At 35.0% G+C, this 8,369-nt stretch overlaps 1 long non-coding RNA gene across 1 annotated transcript; it reads right to left on the reverse strand.

Annotated features, from left to right (window-relative positions):
• Positions 1 to 5,886: 5,886 nt before the first annotated feature.
• Positions 5,887 to 7,542, reverse strand: LOC132614844 (uncharacterized). Its single transcript, XR_009572462.1, has 2 exons — positions 6,590 to 7,542; positions 5,887 to 6,509 (listed from the first exon to the last, which is right to left on the reverse strand). It is a non-coding gene; the product is annotated as an uncharacterized LOC132614844 (long non-coding RNA).
• Positions 7,543 to 8,369: the final 827 nt, after the last annotated feature.

The following is an 8,369-nucleotide window of genomic DNA, read 5'->3' on the forward strand; positions in this document are numbered from 1 at the left end:
AAATACAACAACAACAACAACCCAAACATCATTACACAATACAAACCACAATCAAACCACACTAGCTTCAAAATTTCACCTTAATACATAAGTTGGTAATCCTATATTCAAACTTCACAATTCTAACTCATGTCCACATTATTGTATTCATTCATTCAAGATTATTCCTCCACATAGCATACAAGTTCCAAACCATATACAAAGTTTCTCAAAATCCATTTCTTTCCCTATTTCATTTCAACCACCAAAAGTTACGACGAATATTCTAACTTGCGTCGTTTCATTCCAAATTCATCAACATCAACTATAAATCATATTTAAAGTCCTTAGTATCATAAATATACTATGATATATACAAATATACCAAAGGTATACACTTTCCGATAACGTCCGAAATTATTTTCTAGCACCAACTCAATTCTTTAATCGATCCTTTACGACATAAAGATCACAACAACACATTATTCAAGCTAAACAAGATAAAATTCTTATGCCTTGCACTACATGGGACTCACGGCCAAACACACCCTTCTATATACACACACACCATGCACAAACACAACCTCATCCCACAATCTTCACACTAATCCAATCACTAACACATATATATCCATTTCATAACATTAAAACATAAAAATCTTACCTTTTTTTTGAATTTCCGACTTGTCGCAAACGCCGCCCTTTCGTCAAACTAATTGTATCACAACGAAGAGCACCTCGAACTCATCAATCATTACAAAAGAAACTAGGTGTTTGGATTAGAAACAAGGCCAAGGAATTCTTTTTTTTTTTCTCCTTGTTCGGCCGAAACCCCCTTTCTCTTTGATCTTGTATTTTTTTTTTTTTGATTAACTTCTTGATAATTACCAAGTGCTTGATATATATCCACTCAAAGGTCATGTGCATATATTCCATTTTCTTAGCCCAATGCATAAAATGTCCCGTTTTGTAATTCCCGGAACTAATTTCTAAAATTCCAAATTTACCCTCGGCTTTCCCCGAGGTCTTGACATCAATGATTCCATAATCAACATGAGCATAGCAACTTGAATCAAATTATTTCCTCAACACACACAAGTCTTATTTATTTTCTTGATTTCCCGTTATACGAAAATACGGGACATAACACTACTATTTCATTTGATATAGTACTTCGCCGTCTTCGAACTAACTTAGTTCATTCTTTTACACTGCTCGCGAAATGTCTTCATTTAAGAGTTTATTATTTATTTAGGCACATGAGGAATTTCAACGTAAATAATACAATGCACTGAATTTGTCTAGTAAATGAATATGGGAAGATGTAACTGTGTAGAATATCGCAGGAGAGAACCGTTCTTTGATTGTGCCAATGTATACACCGTTTGGGTGTTTCCTTATATGTAATATAACTGTATACAATAAAACATTCGAGCGGCATCCCTTTTTTTTTTTTGGCATTGTATACACCGTTTGGGTGTTTCCTAAATTTTAATTTAATTCGGCAATTACTTATTCCATAGAGGTTCAGTGTTTGTGCCCCGACAGTTCAATAATAATGGCTGACATCAACAGATTATTAGATTAAGTCCGCAATTGCTTTTTGATTTCTATAATTTTCAGTTAAATAGAAGATGTTCCAGCAGTTTATTGTTATTTCATACGGTCCATTTACTACCATTCCTGGTTACCTTTTCAAAGTAAATTTAATCACATATCTATTATACATATGTAAATTTAGTTGGTAGAAATAACCTGTTGTAACAAAATAGTAGAGTAAATTACCTTTCCCTTTTGAATCCTTCAGCTTTCTAGTTCTTTGGGTTCTTCGATATCATCACTTTGTTTTTACCCTGGATAAGAAACAACCCTGATCTTGTTCACAGTGTACATGTAATGCTTCTGACAAAGTGAAACAATCTATATTACGTTACCTTTTTCTCTTTTGCTAATGTGTGTTGCAATTCCAATTTATCGTCTGGTTGGAAAAACTTTATAACTGTGACGTTTTCAAAGCTATCTTTAAAGTTGTAACTGTTGAGCTTGAGCTTGAAGACAAACTCCTTGAAATAAAGGTTTTCTATTTGGGAAGGTATACCATTATCGTCCGCTGCAAGCCGATTTACCAATTTGTGCGGAGATGTGTCAAGCAGTTTCTCGGCAATAGCATTAAACTTTACCAAAGTTATCCCACCATTTTTGTCTGCCACGCAAATGTGAATTTTGAACCGATGTTTACACAATATTGTAGGTTATTCGGTAATTTTAAATGGGAGTTACATTACTTATTGCTTTCTTACCTCATCAACGGGAACTTGCAATCTGTTGTGCAAGTGGGGCATGTATACACACCATTTGCAGGTGTGGTTTTCTGACAACAAAAGTTGCACGAAATGTAATACCAATAGAATGAGTTGTCAATTTCTGTGATCTTTGCCCGGACCGTAACAATGCGTTCCTAAAATATAAAACAACACAATTATATGGTAGATGATTGTGGTAGATTAGTAATTTTTAAAATAGAATCCAACATAAATAGGTTAATAACTTGAATATCAACGTTCCACTCCGATTCCAACAATTCGTGAATGGTCATCCTATTTTGAAACATTCGTTCCTCTATCGGAAGTGTTTCAACATTAGCGCTTTGTAGACTTTCCACCCCAACAGATTTGGTGGAAAACTTTTCAATTCGAGAGTTGATGTAATCTATTTTTAGATTAACATATATTTTTCTTGCACACGTGGTTGCAAAAGTAACTTCTCCTGTTAATATAAAATGCAAAAAAAACCCAACTTTATGCTTCGTTCAGAATGTTTATAGGGGAAAAATATAGGAAGTATCTTAAAATCTAAAACATTTACCGCGGAATTCTTTTAATGCGTTTGAAGTAACAATGATTATGAACGGGCCAGATTCTGTCTTGTACAAGTACAGATCAAATTTTTCACCATATTCTTCCCATAAGGTGACTTTAGATTTCGCAGAGCTATACATTGAAAAGAAGAACAAAATATTTTACTATAAAAACCCTTATGATTCATATAGAATGTCATATGCGTAACAAACGACAAAAACATAATAATGTAACGGAAAAGTAGTTATTGTTTTTTTGAAGAGAACAAACGCAAGGCACTTAAAATGAGTTAAGTTGGCTTACTAATCAATAAGAATCTCGATGTCTTGCTTTTTCCATTTTTAACCAACACTCTCTATGTCACCGATTCCCGCATAAGAAACCTACCACATCTACAACATGAATTGGGAGAAATGGTAAGTTCAGAATTACTTTCGTACTTTGAAAACGGGCCAACAAGCTTTGATGTTAATAAGTATACCTGATAATATGGTGTTGTTATTTACCCTCGACTGAATCATGTCCGGTTGAATAAATTGAAATCCATTTATAGGAAGAAGAACAATACCTTCCTGTTGTTTTTGGACAGTAGTTATTTGGAGGAAATTAATTTTAAAATTACTTGACACTGGTCTATATACACCAGTATTGTCAGTAACTTTGAAGTTCCGAATAATGATGACTGATTCTTTACTCAACTTATCCCGAAACCTGTTTACCTGATTCTTCGAAATGACAGCGTGCATAAGATTTTTCTGATAAAAGAAAACCATTAAGTGTTTTTACAATAAGTAATTACAAAATACATATATGGAAAATTTGGAATCTTATATTACTCGTTCATTGATAAGTACGAGGTCAAGGCTAACCAAATATTTGCTTCGTTTGAAATTAATTAATTCCCACATTCGACAAACTCGGACTCGCACCATCCAATCATCCCTATTGGGATGCAAGTCTGAAAGAAGAGAATAGGCCTTATTCTTTAACAATGCATGGAATAGAGAGAAGATGATGTCCGAAATTGCCTAGAAGTATTCGCAAGATTTGAAGGGGAGTAAAGGATGGGAGAAATTGGCTAGACAACGTATTTGCCAGGTTTATATATAGGCCAGTGGTTGAACTTTTTGAAACAGTGGCAATGGTTTGTAGAGGTGAAACCTCTTGTGAAAGACACATGAACAGTTGTTAGACGTTATGTCGTCTATGGTTGCTTATGAAGACAAAAGGAACATTCAAATCTATGGGGGCTTTTCACTAAAATTTAATTAGGGCTTCAATATGCAAACGACTGGGCCTAGCTTGGTTTTTTTTTGTTATTTAATAATTGTTAGTTATTAAGTACTATATTAATAATAATATTAATTAGAATTAATAATAATAATAATTTTAATTAGAATTAATAATAATATAATAATAACAACAACAACAACAACAATAACAATAATCATGATAATTAGGGAGAAAGACGGCATTAAAAACTGCACTATGTAATAATAATTATAATCTGCTCTATGAACTACAATAATGGAAAAACAGAATCGTTACAAGCCACAATTAGTAAGAAGATGGCATTAATAATTGTTTACTCGAAAAAATGTAATTAGAAAGTAATGCATGTGATGACATAATTTAAATTTAGCATGATAACAAATATATGCTGAGTTATTCTGTGCATGAGAGATGATCGAGAACTCCTTCGTAAAGTTGGGCTCTCAGTTCTTCCAGTCTTTTTTATAAGATTATTGAATGTGCAATTTGGAAATGGTCATGCACGTCAAAAATCTGGGGATCGGAGGTAGCACAATAACTGTATGAAAAGATAGATGGGATATTAATTGGGGTAAACAACAAAGTAGTGAATTTACTAAAGCAAGGAGGGAAAGTTACCTGGACACTTGTTTGCTGGTAGTTGTTGTATGGGATCTGTGTTCTTTGTATACATTGGACAAATCTTGTACGGTTACAGATGGTAAGTGAGCGGAATCTACCTAAGGGATTCGAAGAAGAGACTGGAACGATGTCTGATTGCTAATCAAAAATATGCAAAAGCGTGTGATGTGGAAATTAATATTTGCACACAAAAATGGTACTGAAGAAAAACCAAACTCACATGGAGTTTGTGGAGACAAAACTTAACTCTAAATCTCTAAGCATAAGTACTATATTGTGGTTTAAGTTGTTAATCTGTTTGTATTAGTTTTTGTGACAATACTACGAAGGACGTACTGACGCAAGTTGGATATCGAGTTTGGGAGATAACAAATCCACCACTGGATAGTATTGTTTTGGTGGAAAACACTACTAACAGATTACATAACTGGGATTAGGAATTAAGTATGAAACCAATACTTAGTCTTGTATCATGGGCGGGGAAATTTGAAGCTACTAATTTTACAATAACACTGAGACCGGAAAGCCATATTGCAGGTTAAATCGTGTGCGTCTTAAATATTGCGAGCTAAATCTTGTATACATCGGACGAATCTTGTGCAGTTAAAGATGGTAACTGAGCAGAATCTACATAAGGAAGTTGTTGAAGAGGCTGGAAGGATGTCTGATTGCTGAACAACGTTGACCAAGAAGCGTTTGATGTGAGAAATAATATTTTCACACAAAAAGGGTACTTACATAAACAAAATTCACATAGAGATTTTGTGAAGACAAACATTAACTCTAAATCTGTTAGCTTTAGTAGTGTTTTCTGGTTTAAGTTATTCATTTGTTTGTAGTATGTTTTGGTGCAAAATACTATGAAGGATACACTGACGGAAATTGGATATTGAGTTTGAGAGACTGGAAATCCACCACTGGATAGTGTTTTTTGGTGGTAAAAACTACTAACAGAGTACATACCTAGAATAAGGAAAAGAATGAAACCAATACTTAGTGGCAAAGAGTAGAATTTGATGCGCGATTAACTGGTAATCACAGTAAGCTAAATCTTTGATCATAAAATTCTTTTACTGCTGCTCTGCCATGGAGGCACTCACATATTGCACGCACTACAACCGCTTATATATAATAGGCAAAAGCACAAAAATAGCGATTTGGTATTAATGCATAATGATCTATTGTAGAAACCAAGACGACAAATATTGATACGTAAAATACATAAAGACAACCGAGTTACCTTTATTAGATCATCTTTATTCATACATTAATTGGTGGGAAATCCAACTAAATAAGTAACAGGCTGTAGAAATGATTAATTTGATATCTTCGCTGCGGGAGCCTTGTAGATATTGTTGTCTCATAAACTATATATCAAATGCCACAAATGTAATTGGAGTTTTAAATAATATTACGAAATGATGAAAATAAATGTAAAAATAGCAGGGGTTTTCATTTCCTCAATATACTGCTACTTTGTGTCCTGATTGTTGCTACCTTGAGGATATTTAGCTTGTTCGCTTCCAGCTTTATAACTCCCATAATAGCTATAGTTGAATTTTGTTCTGGTCATCAGAAGAGATAATACATGTAATATTATAATTTTTAATTAATACAGTAACAAATATATGCGGAGTCATTCTGTGTTTGTGGGATGATTGAGAACTCCTCCATAAAGTTGGTCTCTCAGTTGTTCCCATTTTTTTCTCAGATATTGAATCCGCAATTGTGAGATGGTCGGGCACATCAGGTCTATGGGGCTTCGAGGTAGAACAATAACTATATGAAAAGATAAAGGGGATTTAAATTGGGATAAACAACAAAGTAGTAAAGTTACTAAAGAAAATAGGGGAATTTACCTGGACACTTCTTTGGCGGAAATTGTTGTGCGGGATCTGCTGTTTGGGCATACATTGCAGGAATCCTGTGCCGTTGAAGATGGTAACTGAGCAGTATCCACCTAAGAAAGCCGTACAAGAGAATGGGAAGATGTCAGGTAGTTGAAGAAAATTTAGCAAGAAGTATGTGATGTGAAAATTAATAGTGTCAGACAAAGAGTAATGAACCGGAAAGATGTTTTTCTTCATTGAGCCACCTACAGGTTTGATGCTTTTATCATAGAAAAATATTCCCAACTTCATTATGTGGTTTCTTTTTAACCTTAGGATTGGGCATTGGAGTCATTGGTAAACGTGGTTGAATGGGTGGCCAAGACCGGCAAGACATATTGCGAGTTAAAGCTACCAGGAAAACTTCAGACAGGGCTGATATTAACTACATATATGCAAGTTCATGAGTGATTGATCTATCAATTAGAATGGTTTTAGGTGCCAATATTAACTGTTGGGCATTGCTTCGATCATCTATTTTAACTACCAGGAATTGTTATAATTGCCCTTAAAGTCTAACTTTTGGTCTCAATTATAGTACACCCTTCCACTTGAACTTAGTAGTAACAGATCCAACTAAAGGTATTTTTCACATTAGAAGTTGTTTTAGTTACTGGAAGTTAAGTATAAGAACTCGATAAGAGTTCCAAGTAATGGGAATTTTAGGCTTGTGTCAATAACAGCGTCAGAAAAAGAGTAATGAACCAGAAAGATGTTCTTCTTCATTGAGCCACCTACAGGTTTGCTTCTTTTGTCATAGAAAATTATTTCCAGATTCATTATTGGATTTCGTTTTAACCTTAGGATTATGCGTTAGAGTCATAGGAAAACTTGGTCGAATGGGTGGCAAGATGTATAATGACAAGAGAGCTATAAGAAATTGTTGATCAAAGGATTCCACGGGGGAAAGTAGGGGAATCCTGGATGAGTTGTTCGTTAGCACTACAGAGAAATGCTTGGCTGGATAGTGTGCAGATCGGCCGACTATGGGGGGAGTTTTGTGGAGCTTAGAAATTAAGGAAAATGTTTATAAATTCATACTCTGAATCCCGCTGGTAAGATCTTTAATCAAAGGGATCCTACGCGGCAGAAGATGGTAGCTGAGCGGACTCTGCCTAACTTAAGTCAAAGAAGAGACTGGAAAGATATCTGATTACTGTACAAAATTAAGTAATAAGTGTGTGATGTGAAAATTAATATGTGCACAGGAAAATGGTATTGTGCACAAGCTTAATTGACATGTTCTAAGTGGAAAGAAAAATAAACTGTAAATCTCTAAGTGGAAGGTGACAATGGTCTTGGGGTGGGGGGGGGGGGGGGTGGGGGTGGGGGTATTGTATATAAACCTAATACACATAGGATATCATCATCATCAACAACAACAACCCAGTGAAATCCCACAACGGGGGGTCTGGGGAGGGTAGAGTGTACGCAGACCTTACTCCTACCAAGGTAGGACGGCTGTTTCCGAAAGACCCTCGGCTCAATAAAAAGCAGAAAAAGAGGTCAGATAATGCTAAGAAATTCAAAGCGATATGGGAATGCAAATAACAAAAGCGACACAGATAAAATAGAATAATCAAAGTACAGGAAATAACAGACAATAGCAGAAATCAGAGCACAAGAAATTATACTGCGATAATGCGCCTACTAATAAGGAAGGATAACGAGACTATCGACTAGCCTTCTACCCTAATGTGGGTCCTCCAAACCCTCCTATCTAAGGTCCTGTCCTCGCTAAGCTGTAACT

This window comes from Lycium barbarum, chromosome 10 (genome assembly GCF_019175385.1).
Source record: "Lycium barbarum isolate Lr01 chromosome 10, ASM1917538v2, whole genome shotgun sequence".
NCBI classification, from domain to species: domain Eukaryota; kingdom Viridiplantae; phylum Streptophyta; class Magnoliopsida; order Solanales; family Solanaceae; genus Lycium; species Lycium barbarum.